Raw genomic sequence first — 9,734 nt, forward strand, 5'->3', positions numbered from 1 at the left:
CATTAGTATGATAGGAAAGAATATCACCAGCAAATCTCACATTATGGAAGTCATACTGTTGATCAGAGAGAAGATTTTAGAGGGGTTTAAGGATGTGGAACTTGAGGAGGGATTCAAAAACGAAATAGTATGTATCAAATCAATAGGGTGATAGTTAGAGGGGCCAGAACAGTCACCCTTCTTAGGGATGGGATGTACCAATGAGAAAGAGAAGTTTTGGTTTTTAAATAAATGAACAGACGAGCAAGAACAGATGCAAGTTCAGAGGCACACTTTCAGCACACAGGGAAGGATGCCATCAGGACCATAAACCTTGCTGTGTTCAGAGAAAGAGGAGCATCAGGGGTTGAAGGAATGTTCTAGTCATCCAAGTTGGAGTTAGAGCAGAAATGGGAACCAAAGAGGGTTTGCTTTGTCAACGAGAGAGACAGCTATAGTACCATCAGAACAGAAAAGTGAAGGAATGGTAAAGCAACAGAAGTTCTTAAGAGATGCCCTTAGCGGAAGACCAGAAAGACCTATCGGTGGATGATAGAGGTTATCGCATTTCCTTTGAATAAAGGAGCTCTTCTCCTCAAAGGATAATGTGCTTGCAGTGATTATGGGCAGTGATAAAAGCTGAATGGGACCCAGAGAAAGGAGAGTTTTTCCAAGCCCAATATGCCTGAATGATCTCAGAGCATGAACAGTTGAATCATGGAATGGATGAAGAAATCATCTTGGAGGAAGAGGAGATAAATGGTTACATTCCCATAAGAATATCCTCTGCTATGCATTTCGCAGAAACAGAAGCAGCACCACGAGACAATGATTTACCCAAGGGAAGTCTGAAAAGAGGTTGCGTAAGTTATTCCAGTCAGCTTTGTTCAGGTGCCAGTAATTATGTTTAGAAGTGGCTGCTGGATGAGCAGGTATAATTTTTCTCCCCTCTTCCCTACCTCAGGGCATGACACATGACAGCTAGAGAATGAGTGTGAGCAGATGTGGCTTTTTTTCATCTGCTTCCTAGCACTATCTTGCTGACACAGGCTGGTGATTGGAAGTGCTACTTTGTGCTACTTTCAGTGGGTCGAGATGTTGTTAAGAATGGATGGGGGTGAGCAAGTGTGAATCTTTACATGTTTGTATATGTGTATGTGAGTAGATGTGTCTTTCTTCATATGTTTCTTGTCGTTACATGCTAACATGGGAAATGACGATCAAGTATAAAAGAACGTTCATGATGTTTGTGATGAAAACATTTGTATGTGTTTGAGAAAGACAAAGGGAATAAGGAATGAGAACTATTGTGACAATGTTGTTTGGAGGAAGTTCTTCTTAATCCCGATGGTGTACAGTCAACTGACAGACTGAAATTCAAAGACATTGAATTTTAAGATACAAAACAAGAGTAACTATAATGCAACTAATTCAGTTATTTTAATCATTACCTGTAGAAATGATAAAAGAATTATTGGTTGTCAGAGAAAGTGAAAAAGGTTTTATATATTTCCATACTTTACATGAAGGAAGTAGCATGTTGTATACAGAGAATCAAAAAACTGATGTGCAGTATTAGTAATATTTGAATTGGTGGAATCATCATAAGCTTCATAAAGCTCCTTTCCTCAAAAAAATATTGCGGCTAGATTTTTGAAAAGGGGTGACTGTGTTTTTGATTAGTTGGTAAGGATTTTCAATGTATGTATGGATCATGGTGAGGTGCATCAGGATTTGCAGAATACATGTATAGTGCAACTTTATAAAAATGCAAGGGCGATAAAGGTGAGTGTTCAAACTACAGAGGTATAAGCTTGTTGAGTGTACCTGGTAAGTTGTGTGGGAGGGTATTGGTTGAATGGGTGAAGGCAAGGCCCATGAGAGGAATTTTATAAGGGGTTATAAGGCTTCTTTTGGGTCCCCTTCCCTTCTCCATTAACCATCCTGTTTTTATCCACTATGGTTTTATGCCATGAGCTGTAAGACCAAAAAGGCTATGGAAGATGAGAGAGTGGTGGAATGGAGTGCTCTGCTGATCTTTTGCATTTTCTGAGATCCTGGGAAATTTCTGGGCTCCCTTTTGGGCCCCTGGCCCTGGGTATGAAATCTCTCCTGCACCCTTCTCTCAGAGGTCCTGGTTGAAGGCAAATACAAAGATCAGATTGGGAACAGTGTGGTTTCAGAAGTGGTAAAGGATATGTGGATCAGGTGTCTGCTGTAAAGAATGAGTGTTACAAACTCTTAGAGAAACAGATGGATTTGCATATTGCATTTATGGATCTGGAAAAAGAATATAATATGGTTGATAGAGATGGCTTGTGGAAGGTCTTAAGGGTATACAATGTAGGAGGAAAGCTGCTAGAAGCAGAGAAGTTTTCATCAAGGGTGTAAGTTATGGGCACTTGTAGAAAGAGAAGAGAGTGGAGGGATGCAAGTGAAGGTCAGTTTGTGGCAGGGGTGAGTACTGTCAGCATGGTTGTTCAATTTTTTATGGATGGGGTGGTGAGAGGTAAATGCAAGTCTTGGAGATAGAGGCAAGTATGCAGTGTGGGGGATGAGAGGACATGTTTAAAGAGTCATTGTTTGTTGATAATACAGCACTGGCAGCAGATGAGTTGGGATGCAAGCTTCAGTGGAGAAAACTTGGAGGAAATGAAATGTTTTAGATACCTGGAAGTAGACATGGCAGCAAATGGAACCATGGAAGTAGAAGTGAGTCAAAGGGTGGGTGAGGGGGCGAAGGTTGTAGGAGCACTGAGGAATGTGTAGAAAGAAAACTTTATCAGGGAGGGAAAAAATGGGTATTCTATCTGTCTATATCTTTGACACCTGTTCCCTCCGGGAACTCCCGTTTATGGGTGGCTAGGGCAAAAGGGTCTCCACTTATCCCTGCCCTTACATGCCTCCCTCAAATACACCATTCCAAGCATTCTTCCTCTTATTTTTCTCCCCCCAGTATTCCTCCACCCTATTTGCCCTTCACAGATGCTGTTCCTCTCACACCAACCCCTTTGATGGTACTATTATACACTCCTTGTAAACTCCCAGTCTTACATTGTTTCTACATGCCCAAACCACCTCAAAGTATTACATTTTACCAATACTACCAATCCACAATTCATTCCCATTGCATTTCTTGCCACACCACATCTCTCATAAACCCCTTCATTTTTTTCTTCATTCCATGTAGTCACCCCACATGCTCTTCTCAAATAGCTCATTTCCACTGCCTGGATTCTTGACCTCTGTGCCTCATTCCATGTCCAAGTTTCGGTTGCATAGGTCAGGGTTGGGAGGACTATGCTGTCCCTTAATACTCTCTTCTCTTCCATATTTACACCTCTACCCTTCATTATCCTATTAAGGGATTCATGACTCTTCTACCTTGTACTGCTCTCTCCCTTATCTCTCCTTCCATATCACCAAACTTACTCAGGACAACTAAATACTTAAAGTCCCTCACCTCTTCCAAAGCACAATTTAGTGCATTTTTTCTTTCACTCTATATGGTGTTACAAAATCTATACTTTCTTTCAATGTTTCCTTTCAAACACCATTACTTTACTGTTTCTTGCATTTACCTTCAATCCCCTATGCTTACACACATCATAAAACACTTGCAACCTTCTGCAATTCCCTCCACTCTCAGGAAACAAACAGTATAATCCACAAACAGGCTTGCCACAAGCCACCATATCTCACCACCACACTCCATCTCTGCATCTGTTTTCCTTAGGTTTGCTTCCATCTCTCCTATCACTCCACCCATCCATATATATTAAAAAGCCACGGTGATATCATACAGCCCTGCCTCACACCTACATGAACACCAAAACTCTCACTCAACATTCCATCCACTCTTACACACGCATTTGCTCCTTTACAGGGTATTCAGTGTTGTGGATGGAAATGGTGAAAGCTTGTCTAGTTGTGTGCTGAAGACTGACTGGTGATTGGGAATACCTGGTTTAAAAAGAGAGATATACACAAGTATACATATGTTCATATGAGAGATGGTTAATGGTCATTACTAGATTAAGTATTAATTGATAGGCATAAAAAAGATAGCCCTTTGGATTTAAATGATCTGAAAAAGTTAGCTAGTGGTATGTCTAATCACTATCTTGTGGAGGCGAGGGTGAAGATTTGTGGAGGTTTTCAAAAAAGAGGAAATAATGTCAGAGAGAAGAGAGGGGTGATAGTAAGTAAGCCTGGAAAGGAGACTTGTGTAAAGAAAAAAAATGCCAACAGAAATTGACAGTAGAATGGCAAGAGGTGAGAGCAAATGAAGTTAGTGGAATGGATGAGAAATGGGGGGTATTTAGAAAAGCAGTGATAACATGTGTAAGAGATGCGCATGGCATGAGAAAAGTGAGTGGTGGGATGAAGGAGTGCAAATGACTGGGAGATGTATAAGAGAAAGTGGCAAGAAGTCAAGAGGAAGTTGCAGGGGCTGAAAAAGTGGTCAAATTATGAGTTGTGGTGAAAGAGCATCATTAAACTTTAGGGAGAATAAAAATATGTTTTGGAATGAGGTAGATAATGTGCAAAAGACAAGGGAACATCAGTGAAGGGAGCACAAGGGGAGTTCATAACAAGTAGTGATGAAGTGAGTATATGGAGTGAGTATTTTGAAGGATTGTTGAATATGTTTGATGACAGAGTGGCGGATGTAAGGGGTTTTGGTGAGGGTGGAATGCAAAGTGAGTCAGAGTCATGCTGACACTCACTCAGCTTCTCCCAAAACATTTGCCTTTCACGATCTTTCATCTCATGACCAGGTGCATAAGCACTAATAATCACCCATCTTTCTCCATCCACTTTCAGTTTTACCCACATCAGTATAGAATTTATTTCCTTACACTTGATCGCACACGCCCACAACTCATGCCTCAGGATTAATGCTACTTCTTCCTTAGTTCTTGTCCTCTCACCAACCCCTGACTTTACTCCCAAGATTTTCCCAGAACACTCTTTTCCTTTGCCATTGAGCTCCGTTTCACTCAGAGCCAGAACATCCAGATTTCTTTCCTCAAACTTACCACCTATCTATCCTTTCTTCTCATCTTGGTTACATCCACACACATTCAGACACTCCCCGTCTGGTACCTTCTTCTGTTTCCTCTTTTAGAAAGTGAAATATGAGGAGGGGAAGGGTTTCCAGGGCCCAGCTCCCACCTCCTTCAGTCGCCTTCTATGACACGCGAGAAATACGGAGGTAGAATTCTTTCTTCTCTCCTTAAGGGATATAGATAGAGCTACTGATAGGGTTGTGCGGAGGAGGGTGGATGTGTTGGAAATGAGATGTTTGAGGACAATATGTGGCGTGAAGTGGTTTGATCGAGAAAGCAATGAAAGGGTAAGAGAGTATTTATATTTAGTTATTATACTTTGTCACTGTCTTCCACGTTAGCAAGGTAGCACAAGGAAAAAGACAAAAGAATGGCTCAACCTACCCACATACTTATGTATATACTTACATGTCCACACACGCACATATACATACCTATACATCTCAACGTATACATATATATACACACAAAGACATATACGTATATATACATGTACATAATTCATACTGTTTGCCCTTATTCATTCCCGTCGCCACCGCGCCACACATGAAATGACAACCACCTACCCCTGCATGTGCGCGAGGTAGCACTAGGAAAAGACAACAAAGGCCACATTCGTTTACACTCAGTCTCTAGCTGCCATGTATAATGCACCGAAACCACAGCTCCCTTTCCACATCCAGGCCCCAGAAAACTGTCCATGGTTTACCCCAGACGCTTCACATGCCCTGGTTCAATCCATTGACAGCACGTCGACCCCAGTATACAACATTGTTCCAATTCACTCTATTCCTTGCAGGCCTTTCACCCTTCTGCATGTTCAGGACCCGTTCACTCAAAATCTTTTTCACTCCATCTTTCCACCTCCAATTTGGCCTCCCAATTCTCCTCATTCCCTCCATCTCTGACAAATATATCCTCTTTGTCAATCTTTCCTCACTCATTCTCTCCATGTGACCAAACCATTTCAAAACACCCTCTTCTGCTCTCTCAACCACACTCTTTTTATTACCACACCTCTCTCTTACCCTTTCATTACTTACTTGGTCAAACTGCCTCACACCACATATTGTCCTCAAACATCTCATTTCCAGCACATCCACCCTCCTCTGCACAACTCTATCTATAGCCCACACCTCGCAATCATATAACATTGTCGGAACCACTATTCCTAAAAACATACCCATTTTTGCTTTCCGAGATGATGTTCTCGCCTTCCACACATTCTTCACCGCTCCCAGAGCTTTCGCCCCCTCCCCCACCCAGTAACTTACTTCAGCTTCCATGGTTCCATCTGCTGCCAAACTCACTCCCAGATATCTAAAACACTTCACTTCCTCCAGTTTTTCTCCATTCAAACTTACCTCCCAAATGACTTGTCCCTCAACTCTAGTAACCTTGCTATTATTCACATTTACTCTCAGCTTTCTTCTTTCACACACTTTACCAAACTCAGTCACCAACTTCTGCAGTTTCTCACCTGAATCAGCCACCAGCGCTGTATCATCAACAAACAACAACTGACTCACTTCCCAAGCTCTCTCACCCACAACAGACTGCATACTTGCTCCTCTCTCCAAGACTTGCATTCACTCCCTAGCAACACCATCCATAAACAAATTAAACAACCATGGAGACATCACGCACCCCTCCCGTAAACCAACATTCACTGAGAACCAGTCACTTTCCTCTCTTCCTACTCGTACACATGCCTTACATCCTCGATAAAAACTTTTCACTGCTTCTAACAACTTGCCTTCCATACTGTATATTCTTAATACCTTCCACAAAGCATCTTTATCAACTCTTATCATATGCATTCTCCAGATCCATAAATAGTACATACAAATCCATTTGCTTTTCTAAGTATTTCTCACATACATTCTTCAAAGCAAACACCTGATCTACACATCCTCTACCAATTCTGAAGCCACACTGCTCTTCCCCACTCTGATGCTCTGTACATGCCTTCACCCTCTCAATCAATACCCTCGCATATAATTTCCCAGGAATACTCAACAAACTTATGCCTCTGAAATTTGAGCACTCCCCTTTATACCCTTTGCCTTTGTACAATGGCACTATGCAAGCATTCCACCAATCCTCAGGCACCTCACCATGATCATACATACGCTAAATAACCTTCAACCAGTCAGCAACACAGTCACCCCCTTTTTTAATGAATTCCACTGCAATACCATCCAAACCCCCTGCCTTGCTGGCTTTCATCTTCCACAAAGCTTTTACTACCTCCTCTCTGTTTACCAAATCATTCTCCCTAACCCTCTCACTTTGCACACCACCTCGACCAAAACACCCTATATCTGCCACTCTTATCATCAAACACATTCAACAAACCTTCAAAATACTCACTCCATCTCCTCACATCACCACTACTTGTTATCACCTCTCCATTAGCTCCCTTCACTGATATTCCCATTTGTTCCCTTGTCTTACGCACTTTATTTACCTCCTTCCAAAACATCTTTTTATTCTCCCTAAAATTTAATGATACTCACACCCCAACGCTCATTTGCCCTGTTTTTTACCTTTTGCACCTTTCTCTTGATCTCCTGCCTCTTTCTTTTATACATCTCCCAGTCATTTGCATTATTTCCCTGCAAAAAAACTCCAAATGCCTTTCTCTTCTCTTTTATTAACAATGTTATTTCTTCATACCACCACTCACTACCCTTTCTAATCTGCCCACCTTCCATGCTACTCATGCCACAAACATCTTTTGCGCAAGCCATCACTGATTCCCTAAATACATCCCATTCCTCCCCCACTCCCCTGACGTCCTTTGTTCTCACCTTTTTCCATTCAGTACTCACTCTCTCCTGGTACTTCCTCACACAGGACTCCTTCCCAAGCTCACTTACTCTCACCACTCTCTTCACCCAACAAAAGAGGGTGTATTGAAATGGTTTGGTCATATGGAGAGAATGAATGAGGAAAGATTGACAAAGAGGATATATGTGTCTGAGGTGGAGGGAACGAGGAGAAGTGGGAGACCAAATTGGAGGTGGAGGATAAAGAGAAAAAGATTTTGAGCGATCGGGACCTGAATATACAGGAGGGTGAAAGGCGTGCAAGGAATAGAATGAGTTGGAACGATGTGGTATACCGGGATCGATGTGCTGTCAATGGATTGAACCAGGGAATGTGAAGCGTCTGGGGTAAACCATGGAAAGTTTTGTGGGGCCTGGATGTGGAAAGGGAGCTGCCCTCTTTCATTTCGTCGCCACCCCGCCACACATGAAATAGCACCCACTCCCCTAGCGCATGTGCGAGGTAGACCAAGGAAAAGACAACAAAGGCCACATTCATTCATACTCAGTCTATAGCTGTCATGTGTAATGCACCGAAACCACAGCTCCCTTTCCATATATATATATATATATATATATATATATATATATATATATATATATATATATATATATATATATATTCTTTTTTTCTTCTTTCATACTATTTGCCATTTCCCGCGTCAGCGAGGTAGCGTTAAGAACAGAGGACTGGGCTTCTGAGGAAACATCCTCATCCAGCCCCCTTCTCTGTTCCTTCCTTTGGAAAAAAAAAAGAGAGGGGAGGATTTCCAGCCCCCCGCTCCCTTCCCTTTTAGTCGCCCTCTACGACACGCAGGGAATACGTGGGAAGTATTCTTTCTCCCCTATCCCCAGGGATAATATAGATATATATTATCCCTGGGGATAAGCTGCAGAAGCTGGTGACTGAGTTCGGAAAAGTGTGTGGAAGAAGAAAGTTAAGAGTAAATGTGAACAAGAGCAAGGTCACCAGGCACAGCAGGGCTGAGGGTCAAGTCAACTGGGAGGCGAGCCTGAACGGAGAAAAACTGGAGGAAGTGAAGGAATGTTGTTATTCCATGTGTGGCGAGGTGGCGATGGGAGTAAATAAAGGCAGACAGTATGAATTATATACATATATATATATATATATATATATATATATATATATATATATATATATATATATATATATATTTTTTTTTTTTTTGCTTTGTCGCTGTCTCCCGCGTTTGCGAGGTAGCGCAAGGAAACAGACGAAATAAATGGCCCAACCCACCCCCATACACATGTATATACATACACGTCCACACACGCAAATATACATACCTATACATCTCAATGTACACATATATATACACACACAGACACATACATATATACCCATGCACACAATTCACACTGTCTGCCTTTATTCATTCCCATTCCCACCTCGCCACACATGGAATACCATCCCCCTCCCCCCTCGTATGTGCGAGGTAGCGCTAGGAAAAGACAACAAAGGCCCCATTCGTTCACAATCAGTCTCTAGCTGTCATGCAATAATGCCCGAAACCACAGCTCCCTTTCCAATCCAGGCCCCACACAACTTTCCATGGTTTACCCCAGACACTTCACATGCCGTAATTCAATCCACTGACAGCACGTTAACCCCGGTATACCACATCGTTCCAACTCACTCTATTCCTTGCACGCCTTTATATATGTATTTATATATATATATATATATATATATATATATATATATATATATATATATGTTCTTTTTCTTTCATACTAATCGCCATTTCCCGCATTAGCGAGGTAGCATTAAGAACAGAGGATGAGGACTGGGCCTTTGAGGGAATATCCTCACCTGGCACCCTTCTCTGTT

This window comes from Panulirus ornatus, chromosome 19 (genome assembly GCF_036320965.1).
Source record: "Panulirus ornatus isolate Po-2019 chromosome 19, ASM3632096v1, whole genome shotgun sequence".
In the NCBI taxonomy this organism is placed as follows: Eukaryota; Metazoa; Arthropoda; class Malacostraca; order Decapoda; family Palinuridae; genus Panulirus; species Panulirus ornatus.